The sequence below is a fragment of the Petaurus breviceps genome, unplaced genomic scaffold, assembly GCF_028583685.1.
Source record: "Petaurus breviceps papuanus isolate PSGF00001 unplaced genomic scaffold, PetGlider_PUasm1.0 90919, whole genome shotgun sequence".
NCBI classification, from domain to species: Eukaryota; Metazoa; Chordata; class Mammalia; order Diprotodontia; family Petauridae; genus Petaurus; species Petaurus breviceps.
In genome coordinates, this window is record NW_027187378.1 from 12,303,263 (window position 1) to 12,316,651 (window position 13,389).

The 13,389-nt window shown below is 39.9% G+C and overlaps 1 protein-coding gene across 3 annotated transcripts in view; it reads left to right on the plus strand.

The window, feature by feature from the left end:
* The window catches only part of SLC24A3 (solute carrier family 24 member 3), a 783,926-nt gene that overhangs the window by 303,732 nt on the left and 466,805 nt on the right, over positions 1-13,389 (plus strand). The gene's annotated exons all lie outside the window — the stretch shown is intronic.

Here is a 13,389-nt window from a genome sequence, read left to right on the forward strand (position 1 = left end):
AGAGAAGGGGGGAAGCAATAAGACACATGCAGGAATCCTCCTCTACTGCATGTATAAAAGGTGGGTTGCGTCAGTTTTGCTATGCATATCTTGACTGAGAAGCCAACCTCAGTGCACAAATTTCACTGGTTTTTGAAGATGACGATCCAATAATAATAATAAATGATAACTACAGATGCAATAACAATAATAGCTAACTTACTTATAGCACTTACTGCGTGCCAGACATGGTGCTAAGTACTTTATTATCTCATTTGATTCAATAGAGACCTGGGGCTGTGTCTTTATGTCAGATAGCTGATATAAAGGACATTTTCATGAAAATAAACCAAGGGATCACATGATTGCTCACTTCCAGCCTCATGTTAAGACACAGTACACAGAAGTGGTCCAACTCTTCAGCAAGATTAGTTTCTACTGGACAGAGATGGTCTGCCTTGGCAGCAGAAGACCAGGAGCAGTGGAGGAGGGAGGCAGGGAAGATGCTGACTAATTAGAGAAGACTGTATGAAACAGACCAGGATCTGCTACTTCATGAGGGAATAACTCAGAGAATATTTTTTCCTAAGACTTTAGCCAAAAAAGTTCATCTTGAAGAGGTAACATTTCAATTGCTACATAAGATGGATACCTCTGAGACTTTGGGCCTTTATTTTTAGACATTTCTGATTAACGACCTTATTGGAGAACTTGCCATTTGCTTAGAAAGAAGAAAGGTTAGAAGTCTCTAATATTTACAGTTTAATACAGTGCCTGCTACCTTGTCCTTTCCCAGCACCCTCCTTTCAAGTGCATATTATTTGCATCAGCCCACTATTTGTTTTTGGCTGATTACAAAGATAAGTGATCTTTTCAACTGATAGGTGCTCAACTTTTTTCTTGAAGAAAAAAAATTAAATAAAAATATAATTAGAAGGTCAAGTACAGGCAGTCCTTTGCTTGCAGATGTGTTATTTATTAAAACCTCATAAATGAGAATTAAAACCCTTCCCCGCTCTGACATGGACACACTCTTTTACATGTGAATCTTTTTCCAATAATGATATCTCTTCTGAAACTATTTCTTCTGATTGCTGTGAGAACCACCCAAAGAGTTTCCTCCTTAGCCCTGGGATTTTTCTTCTATACAGGATTCTTAACCTGGATTCTATGAAGTGTGTGTGTGTATTTTATTCTGATAATTGTATTTCAGTATAATCAGTCTACTTTGCAATCCTATGTATTTTACTTTATGGGTTTTTTTTTTTTGCCTTTTTTGGAGGGCAATTAGAGTTAAGTAACTTGACCAAGGTTACATGATTAGATTTGTGTGTGTGTGTGTGTGTGTGTGTGTGTGTGTGTGTGTGTGTTGTGTGTCTGAGGCCGGAACCGAACTCTGGTCCTCCTGACTCTGGGGCCAGCGCTTTACTCATTGCTCCACCTAGCTGCCCCTTTACTTTATGTTTTTAAAAACATTACTCTGAAAAAAGGGTCTCTAGGCTTTCTGAAGGGTAAAGCAAGGCAACAATTATTTATCAAGTGCCTGTATATATACTACATAGGAAATAAAAAGAAAGTCCCACTCCCTCCCTCAAAAAAAGTAATAAAAAACAATTCCTACTCTACAGGAGTTCAGTATGTGTTAGGTAAGACTATGCAAACAAAATATATACGGGATAAATTGGACATCATCTCAGAAGAAAGGCCCCAAGACAGGGCGGCTAGGTGGCACAATGAATAGAGCACCAGCCCTAGAGTCAGAAGGGTCTGAGTTCAAATCCAGCCTCAGGCACTTGACACACTTACTAGCCATGTGACTTCAGGCAAGTCACTTAACACCAATTGCCCTCCAAAAAGAGAAAAAAAAAAAGGTCCCAAGAAGGAGGAAGATAAAAAAATAATAGCTAACATTTCTATGATACTTTGTGCCAGGCACTGTGCTAAGTGCTTTATAATCATTAGCCAATTTGACCCTCACAACAACCCTAGGAGGTAGATGCTTTTGTCATCCCCATTTTGCTGATGAGGACACTAAATAACTTACCCATTATCACGTGATGTCTGAGACTAGATTTGAACTCAGATCTTCCTGACTCCAATCCCTGAGCCCTATTCACTGCCCTCCCTAGTCACCTCAGGGTTTTTTGTAGAAGGCAAGTCTTGAGCTGAGCATTGAAGGAAGCTAGAAAAGCCAAGAGGTGGAACTGAAGGAGAGAGTTCTAGGCATGGGGGACAGCCAGGGATAATAGTTAGAATTGGGATATGGAGTATATTTTGTGATGGAAAAGAAAGCCAGTGTGTGGAAGTATATGTGTGTATGTTTGTGTGTGTGTGTGTGTGTGTATGCATCGTGTATCTATGTATACATATCTGGGTGTTATGTGGGGGGGGGGCAGACAGAGAACTAGGGTATACAAAAGTGGAAATATAAGAAGGAACCAGTTTGTGAAAACTTTAAAAATCACCAAGTGCTACCCCACAATTTTACAGAGCTCAGACTCAGTGGGTTGGAGAGACTTAAGGCTTCACTTTCCTATTTTAGCTGTTATGGAGCTGGCCTATGGTATAACTATTGCTTGTACCATTATTGTGGGGCTGGATCAACTGGAATTGATATGGAGTCAGAAGACCTGGGTTCGAGTCCTATCTCTACACTCCCTTTCTGCCTGATGAGGTAGTCTCTTAACCTGTCTGGACTTTTTCCTCATCTGACAAATGAGGTCCCTTCCAACTCTAATTCTGTGATCAAATGAAACTTCTGAATTTTCTGAATTTCAGGTGTAAGGAGGGAGGCAGCACAAAAACAACCACTTTGCGAGCAGTCTTAGAGAGCACATTCCATACTAATTGGGAGCTGCCTAATGAACAGAATGCTGATTTCACACCTGAAACAGACACCCCACCCTATGGGAGCTTGTCTTTGAGAGACAGAACCAGAGATGTTTATGAAATTAGGAACTTTTGTGAAAAGGGATCCAGTCTTAGGGCACTTAGCACAGTGCTGAATACTTACTTAAAAGGTTCTCAAGGAATACTTAATTATTGATTGATTGATACTTGGGGTTTAGCCAAACTCATTTTTATTATTGACATAGTTTACACAAGACCATTAACTGTAAACTAAAGCCACAACAACACTATCAATAGCAAACTTTTCCCCCATTTCTTGGGGCACTAAACTTCACCCTGAAAATGTGAAGTCACTGATCTTCCATGCTTGGTCTCCACCTCAGGTGTCCAGCCCAGAGAAACAAGAAGGGAAAGTCACCATTGAGCCTAATACTTGATAGACAGCTGCTTTAGGAGTCAGGAAGATGTATTCAGGTGTGACCTCTGACACAGATTGGCTGGATGAGCCTTGGCAAGTTGCTTTACCTATCAGTTGTCTAGACTATTTTCTAGCTCTGTAAGTTATAGAAAAGGTGCCTATTTGTATTGGTAGAGGGAATTTTCTCATTTGAAAATCTCCTCCATCAGTTAAATCACAGGTCCAGTTCTTTTCCCCATCCTAAAGGTCAACTGTAAAATTTTTTTAAGTTTTTCAATTCTATTAAATTATCTTTCTCAAGTGAAGTAGTATGTGGCATGAAAGCATGAATTAATTAAAAGCACTTATTAAGTGTTTACTATGTACAAAGCATAAGGCATAGGGGATCTAGGGCATAGCTAAGCCCTAGAGATACAAACAGAAAAGTAAGAAAGTCCCTGCTCTAAAGGAGGTCACATTGTAATGTGAGACAAAACATGCATATAGAAAGTTTTAGCCATAAGACAAATGGAAAGGCCCCATGGTCCTTAAGTTGCATTGGGAAAGTAGATGGTAATTTGATGTCACTTCCACTGATGAAGTCATGCTAGTGTCTGACGTTGAACCACTTGACAATGCCAAGGACTTTAGTGATGAGAACTTTCTTTTCTGGGATTCAGTAGCTATGGCTATATCACCTCAGAAGCAAATAGTGGGTCATATCCCCATGGGTGTTGCTTCCCAGGATTATGGCTATAAGAGCTGTGATGGAGGTAGGGTCAGTGGTCTGAGAAGTGTTGCCATTTTTGGAGTATGACTTACCTTCCCTTTAATAGCAGTTGGGCTGTAGTGGCTGTTGGTGCTTGTGGTGGCAAGGAAGATGAATGCCTTCTCCACAGGGATTACTCCTCTCAATGGTGGCTATGGGGTCTAGCCTAGGAGCAGTACTGGTTGTCTATAGCACACTGCTGTTCCCAAAGTTCTTTGATTCTGAGCTGTCTCCCTGGGGGTTTCAATAGAGGCAGTAGTTGAAGGGATGATAATTTGACTTGCCTGGAACATGGCACCTATCTTTCCCTCAGGGTGTCTTAGTAGAAGTGAGATAGGTTGTCTTATCTGCTTTTTAAGTTGCAATTGATGGTCAGTTGGTCTGCATGGCTGGCACCTTCTGTACATGAATGATGGCTGCAGGGGCTTGATTGGAAGACATTGGGTTCCCAAGGCATTTGAGCTCAGTGTCTTGGAATACGTGGTGGTCAAGATGGCAATAGTGGTTTGACTGGCCTGGCATATGCCACCTCCTTTCTCTCCTTAAGGATGCCTGTGCTGTTCATCTAGTAGTGGGAGGCTCCTTGACGATGAACTCTTGGATGGTTGGAGTAATGAAACAAGGTTACTGAGAGTTGCTTAAGGGTACTAAAGGTTAGCCATTACATTGACATGGCTCCGACTTCCATTTACAAGTTGTTGTCTCAAGAGGATTTATCACACCTGCCAATCATTTTTTAGCCACTAGCTATTCTTAGAAGGAGAAATTCAGACCTGAGGAAAGAAAAGTCAAACTGATTTGACTGTTGTGTATCCTGCCTTAATCTTTGGAAGATGGGAATAGGAGGGGAGTGTTTTGGACATTTAAATGACAACTGAATTAGCAATTTCTTTGTTTTTGTTGAGTTGTTTCAGTCATGTCTGCCTCTACATGACTCCATTTGGGGTTTTCTTGCCAAGTATACTGGAGTAATTTGCCATTTCCTTCTCCAGCTCATTTTTAAAATGAGGAACTGAGGCGAACAAGGTTAAATGACTTGCCCAGGGTCACACAGCTAATATGTGTCTGAGGCTGGATTTGAACTCATGTCCTCCTGATTCCAGGGCTGGTGCTCTATCTATTTCATTACCTAGCTGCTCATTAACAACTTCATCATTTCCCAAAATACTTGTTTAGGCTGTTGTGTTGATATGCCTTCTGAGGCTAGTTGATGAATACAGCTAAAATACCACTGTCTCTTTGAAGCCTTTCCTCATCCCTGAAACGTATGTCTTCCCTCCCAAACAACATTATAATTAACTACTTTGTATTTATTTGTTTTTATTTGCTTTGTATTTGCGCTATATATATATATATATATATATATATATATATATATATATATATATATGTTTTTATATGCCCTTGCTCTCATGCTCATTAGAGTGTAAACTGTTTGGGAGCAAGAATTGTTTCATTCTTTGTGCCCATACCCCTGCCCAGTACAAAGTAGTCAGTCATTTAATAAATACATGCCAAATGATTGAGTGATTAGTAGATATAAATTATCAGCTTTTGTAGTAAATGGAAAAGCCAAAGACAGACTTCCCAATTTGCAAGCAGATTCCCTATCGACAAGTCCATACTGTATTTCCCATTGCTAATGATGTCAATGTAGACATTCTTCTGAGATTCACATCCAGACCCTAATCTATTATGATGTTCTTTCTAAGACTAACAATATTTCTTTATTTATACTAATGCTAGAAAAGGGACAGGAAGACAGGGATGAGTCTCTAGTAGCCTCCATAGTAATGAGAGGTGGGAAAAGGAGAGGACAGAAGAAGAGGAGAGAAAGGAGAGGGAGAAGATAGGTCATCTCATCAGTAGGTCATGTGTCATGAAACATTTTCCCTGATAGGAAGATGTATTTGCAATGAGTAACTAATTCTCCTTGTGACTAATGGCACAATTATAAGATAGCTGATAAGATTTGGGGACCCTCTATGGTAACGGAACAAAGCTAGCCATGACTGACTAATTGATGAACTAATTGATGAATCATATTCTTTTTCAGTCTTCCACAAATTAGGGTGAAGAGATAGATTTAAAAGAAAAGTAGCCCCACACCCAAAATACATAGTTCATTTGTTCCTAGAAATCCAAAGACTAACTTTGTGTTATCCAAATGTTCAGTTCTCTCCCCTCCTGCTAAGTAATGCCCATTTCCAGGAAATTAACATAGCCAAAGTATCAAGGTATGGACGTCAGGGACACTTGCACACAGCCTGGCATAAATACTGATGTGTACCTTGGCCACTAGGGTCTGACAGAAGCTGAGTGACACAAGTTGGGGAAATGTTGTGGAACTAGAACCCTTGTCTGGATCCAGACCTGCATCTCTTCACTCTGACATTCTGTTTTTTACCTTGATACTAACAATTTCCAATCTAGGTACAATTTTCAGTCTTTGACCCTTCAACCCTGAGATTTGTATCCTGGTTAAGGATGGTCCTAAGGTTGTTCCTTGAGGATGGAATGGCCACCCTCTTCTCCTTTGCCTATTGGAATCTCTAGTTTCCTTCGGGACTCCACTCAAGGACAGTAGAATGGGGAGAGTGTTGGACCTAGAATGAAGAATACCTGGGATTACCTCAGGTATTAACTAGCTATGTGACCTTGGGCAAGTCGGCTCTCTAGACCTCAGATTCCTCATCTATAAAATGAAGGGATTTGATAAGATGAACACTAAGGCCAGTTCCAGCTCTAACCCTATGATCCCATGATTCTCTTCCCAGCTTCTCCTGTACTTCTTCCCTCAAATCCCTTTCATTCATTTTGCATGTGTTATATAGGAGACAGGGACTAAATCTAAGATTTGATTGGCATAGGGAGTTCTCAATGAGAAACTTCTTTTACCAACAGAGGTGTTGGAGGCAGAATTTGAACCCAGGTCTTTCAGTCTGCAAGGCCAACTCTCTCACCATGATATGATATGGAGCCATACTATGTCACCTAAATCTCGGAAACACTTCTATGCATGTTCATGTTGTCTTTCCCATTAGAATATAAGCTCCTTGAGGGCAAAGAATTTTTCACTTGAATCTCTGTATCCTCAGTGCCTGGAACATATTAAGCACTTAATAAATGCTTGTTAAATGATTGATTGGTTGAACATCCACACTCAGTAGGCTTCCCTACCTATCTTTTTTCATTCCTTTTCATTTATTAAGTACTTGACACAAGGGCTTGTCCATAGCAATAGCAACAACAACAGCAATAATGATGACAATGATGGCTAGCATTTACATTACACCTACTGTGTTCCAGATACTATGTTAAGAGCTTTATAATTATCTCATTTTATTATCCCCATTTTACAGTTGAGGAAACTGAGGCAGGTAGAGCTTAAAATGACCACTCCAGAGTCATACAGCTAATAAATATATGAGGCTCGATTTGAACTCAGGTCTTCCTGACTCCAGACCCTATCCAGCCCTCTATCTAGTGTGCCACCCAGCAGCCTTTAAGTAGCGATGATTTTTCAGTTGAATTGAAAAATTCTTTAACTTTGGAAATTCTTCCTTCTCCCTGGTAATGTATTGAAAGCTATTTTCTGAAACATAGGTAATAAATAAAAGTTAATGAGGTTATATTGCACAGGTCCTTGGAGGTACCATGGTAAAGAGCACTGAATTTGAAATCCAAAGATCTAGGTTCAAATTTTCCTTCTTCCATTTCCTGCCTAGGTGACCTTGGACAAGTAAGTTTCTCTCTCTAAATTTCAGTTTCCTTATCTGTTTAAAAATGAAAAAGATGAGGTTAGGCTCAATGACCTCTGCAAGTCTTTTCCAGCTCCAAATCTATAATCCTCTAGCATCCTTTGAAGGATATGCTGCACAAAAGTCAGATTTCTTCACAAACTCGTGGAGATAACTTCAGTTTCTGCTGAAGGCTTTTGATGATATTTCACTGTCTCCTCTCATAAGTTCAAGGTTTAAACTCTATGGGCCTATTTTGTGGAAACACATTAACCTCTAATAAAAAAAATAGGAAGCCTGATGAGTTTAGAGGTTCTCTAGTGTCTGGATCATTCTGTATAAAGAGAAAAACATGAATTTTGAAGAAATATCTGACAGATTTAGAAATAAAGTTACCTCTTTCTTCAAGAGAGTAAATTGAAGATATTAATGTATACATTTGAGAGGCAGCATGGCATAGTGGACAAACTGCCAGTCTTAAAGTCAAGAAGGACCTGGGTTTCAGTCCTGCTTCTGATACATCTTAACTTTGTGACCCTGGTTGAGTCACTTAAGCTCTGAATAATGAGTTGCTATTGCCGTTTAGTTGTTTCAGTGGTGTCTAGCTCTTTGTGAACCCCGTTAGGGGTTTTCTTGGCAAAGAGACTGTAGTGGTTTGCCATTTCCTTCTACAGCTCCTTTTACAAATGAGGAAACTGAGGCAAAGACTTGACCAGGGTCACACAGCTAGTTTCTGAGACTCAATTTGAACTCATGAAGATGAGTCTTCCTGATCCCAAGCCCAGTGCTCTATCTACTACTCCACCTAGCTGCCCTCTGGGTGCCCTGGACAACTTTCTAAAAATGTAAGTTATTGATGAGATGTCAAACTATCTGGTAGAGCAAGTTTCCACACTTTTCCATACTGGGATTTCATTATGCTAAGCCGCTAAAATCACAGGCGAAGCAGTAGCTAGAGCCCTAGGCTTGAAATCAGGAAGACTTGAGTTGAAATCCTTCCTTAGACACTTACTCGGTGTTCAAGACTGGGCAAGCCACTTAACCACACTATGTCTCAGTTTCTTCACCTGTAAAATGGCTATGATAATTGTACCTACCTCACAACATTGTTGTGAGAATCAAATGAATTAACACATGTAATGTAACGCACTTATGAATGTAAAGTATATAGTGATGTATAAATGTTAGCTGTTATTATTTGCTTCAGACAGCTTAGTTGTTTGGTGATCGTTCCCAAGCAAACCAGGAATTTAAACTTAAGATTCATCATTCTTTCTGAATACCATACCTCATATATATCCATTCACATGCATATACATATATATATATACACACATACACATACACATACATATACACATACACATATCCATACACCAGTGCTTCTGCACACCGGGCCTGGAATCAGGAAGACCCGAGTTCAAATCCAGTCTCAAACACTTAATAGCTATGTGACTTAACCTCTATCTGCCTCAGTTTTCTCATCTGTAAAATGAGGATAAAAAGAACACCTACCTCCTAGGTTTGTTGTGAAGATCAGATGAGATATTTGCACAATACTTAGCACAGTGCCTGGTCTGTGGTAGGTACTGTTATCAATGCTAGTTAGTATTATGTAGGGCATGGGGAAAGGAACCCAAAGTCAGCTGATTCCCTGGTAAGATCAATTTTTCTCTGCCCTTGTAATGAACAGCTGCACATCTCTACCACCCACCATGTAGTTTGCAGCTGCCAACTGATGGCTTTCTAGAATGCTTTTGATCACATCTAGAAAGCAACATTGAACCAGGGCTATGGGGATTGTTTGACTATACTGTGGGTTTCTTGATATGAAACAACCTTCCAGAAAAGAAGGCCTCTTGCCCCCTAGTTTACATTCTTACCCACTAGTAAAGACCACTTGCTTTTATTCAATATACACTTTGAGTCCCCATCTTAACGTTACATCTCCAATAGACACAACATCTCCTTAGCGAGGCATGGCTTGATCTTTTGCTGAGCTTCCCAGCCCAGTCGTGGAAAGGGGGTCGTTCAGTTGAACTTGAGGAACCGCTCCAAGTCTAAATTGTAGTCTCCTTGCTAACAAAAAGCCAACATGACTTGAAGTTTTTGCCTGCAATTCTCTGTTGTCTTCTGGCCTGGAGGGGGAGAAAGCATTTGAGCCTGTCATGTAGCCAGTGAAACTGGACAGTATCATTGTCATTCTCTCTAGCAAATGCATTGGATAGAGTTCCCCTGGCTCTATTTGCTGCTTGATAAACACTTTTGAATTACTTGTGCCCTTGGCTTATTTTATTTCCTTGTAACATTCCCAAGCAGGAACTTTGGACCCTACTATGCCAATAATAGTCATGTCCAGGATTCAGATTTGTTCATTATTTTCCCAGAAAACTCAGTACTCATTCGTATCTCCTCATTTGCCCTCACTTAGGACATGACAGCATGATGATGAAACAAATTATGAAAGTGGTCAATTAATTAACAATAATCAATGAACAAGAATTTACTAAGTATCTGCTATAGGCAAGATAGGGCAGCTAGGTGGTGCAATAGAGTGTCAGGCCTAGAGTGAGGAAGATTCCTCTGGCTTCAGATGCTTACTAGCTGTGATACCTTGAACAAGTCACTTAACCCTGTTTCTCTCAGTTTCCTCATCTGTAAAGTAAACTACAGAAGGAAATAGCAAACTGCTCTAGTATCTTTACCTAGAAAATCTCAAATGGTTTCACGAAGAGTCAGGCATGACTGAAACAACTATGCAACACCAACAAAAAAAAAATAGGCGGGATGCTACACTTACTGCAGATATCAAGAAAGAAGTCAAACCATCCCTGCTTTGGGAAAATATACATTCTATTTGAAAAAACACCGTGTACACAGATAAGTACATACAAAATACATGCCAAATGAATAGTAGGTCATTTCAAAGAGAGGGAATTAGCAGCTAGGGGTGAGGATCAGGAAAGGTCTCATGTTGAAGGTTATATTGGAGCTGAACTTTTAAGAAACCTGGAAATTTTCAGAGGCAGAGATGAGAAGGATATGTATCCCAGGCATGGACACAGGAGACAGAAAGTTGTATGTGAAATAGAAAACTGCTTTGTCTGGAACATAAGAAGGCATGAAGGGGGGGGCATCTAGGTGGCACAGTGAGTAAGAGTGCCAGTCCCAGAGTCCAGAGGACCTGGGATCGGTTCCGTCCTCAGATACTTAACACCCACACAAAAAAACTGGCCATGTAACCTTGGGCAAGTTACTTAACCCCAATTGCTTTAAAAAAAAAAAAAAAAAGAAAAGAAGGCATGAAGGGTGGGGGAGTAATAAGGATTTGGAGGAAGGATGGGGCCTGGTTATGAAGAGCTTTAAAAATAACAAGGGGAGGGGCAGCCAGGTAGCACAGCGAGTAAGAGCACCGGCCCCAGTGTTGGGATGACCTGTGGATCAAATCTGGGCTCAGATACTCAGCACCACACCCAGAAATAACTGGCCGTGTAACCTTGAGAAGGTTACTTAACCCCAATTGCTTTTAAAAAAAATAACAAGGAGAGCATTTGTATATTCGATCCCAGAGGTAATAGGGAGCCATTGGAGTTTATTGAGCAGAGTGGTCTGTACCTGAACTTCAGGAATGAAACCACTAGCCAGTTAAGGGAAGATCAATCAGTTATACTCATTGACTCATAGAACGTTAGCGTTGTATGAAACCTTACAGTCATCTGAATTAATCTCCTTATTTTATAGAACAATTTAGTTTCGCTAAATTGACTAGTCTGAGCAAAGTATATGATGTGCCCAGTAATGATAAGAGCTAGCATTTTCATAGTCCCTTCTATGTGCCAAGCACTGTGCTAAATATTATCTCATTTGATCCTCAAAATGTCCTCCCCTTTTGGAGGGACCTGCTTTTATCATCCCCAGTTTTCAGTTGAAGAAACTGAAGCAAACAAACTTGCTCAAGGTCACACGGTCGGTAAGCGTCCAAGATTCTTTTGGAATTCAAGTCTCCTACTCCAGGCCCGAAGCTTTATCCGCTGTGCCCCTAGGTGGGACAGAAAACTTGGTTAAAACAGATATGGGCCCAGAAAAATGAATGGGTTTGAATTCTGCCAACCCTGCAATGTTGTGGCTCTCTAAATCATATGGTTGAATAGAAGAGCATGTTTGTGTGAGTTAATTACTCCTAGGCAAATAATTAGACATATTATTTGGTACTTTTATGCCCTTGACATGAAACATGGCGAGTTAGGGACTAACGGGCATCACAGGATGGCAGAATATTAGAGATTGGTTGTCTAGTCTATGCCATCTGAGCAAATTTCCTCTAATGCCAAATATGTTTCAACTATCTAATGTTCCATGCATATCCACATACATACATTTTAACAAATGGCATTATTTTCTACTCTTTCATTTGACTTCTCCTTTGGGAGTGGATCACTTCCTATCTGAAGCAACTGTGCAGTCACCCCTGAGAGTAGGACCAATTCTGAGACTGCTGCTAAAATTCAGTTTCATATCATGTGCCTCTAGCAATATTTCAAGCAAGACTGTGACATTCTGCTTGGGTCAAGCCATTTGTGAGATTGCTGTTATAAACTTTTGAGTTGGAATGCTTCATGCTTCTCACCCTTCCCTGGGCTGGAGAAGGGAGAATTTTCCCTCCTCCTGGAAACAATAGGAGATCATTTTTTATCCTGGTTCTATTACAGGCATGCTTTGTGACCTTAGTGAAGTCCTTTAACCTTTGGAATCCTCTGTCTCCCCATCTCTGGGAGAGAAGTAATTATAGCAATCCATTTCACAGCTAAGTGCAAGACCAACATAGACAATTCTATACATATCCTTTTTTTTTCCCAGATGTAGAAACCAATATTAACAGAAAGTATGATAGCTTAAGATACTCACTTGGTGACTGACTATTGGACCTAAAATTAGAATAAGCCTATTTTATTTCAAGTCCACACCTCAGCCAAGAGGAACATTCTGCCTTCCTTGAAACCCCAAGAAATCAATTTTTTAAAGCTTGATTTATTTGGTAGATGAAATCCTTAAAAATATCTAGAAAGGAAAGGATTGTGATGACCGTACAAAGAATGCACTTTTAGAACTCATTTTTAGAGGGCAGCCGGGAATGAGTATCAGGAGCTTTTTAATTAAACATTAAATGCACGAGAGATTGAGAGCAAGCAGCTTAACTTTAAAGCTAATATTTGTAGATAAAAGTCATGTAAAAGTCTAGAAATCTGGGTTTCTTATTAGTCATTATGTAATTGCAATATGCTAGCTATCTAACAAAAAAGTGAATTATTTTAATTCTTAATATATGATTTGTCTTTAGGTAAGTACTAATTACAGTTTGGGTACGTGAAGTTCTCTTGGTAATGGAAAGGGGCTTTATACCTCGTTCTTACAACATTCCTAGGAAGCTAGTGGTTGGTGACCTTACTTTGGTGGCGTAAGTCCAAATAACTTAGCTGAAACCAAATGAGAAATCATCCTAGGATAATGACTTTAGAACCAGAGCAGCTTTAGAGAACATGGAATACAACTCCTTCATTTAATGCCCAAAGTCACACAGTGAGTAAATAGTAAGTAACACAAGTAGTCTGTAGCAAGATCTGAATCCAGGTCTAACGACTTCACATCTGATGTCC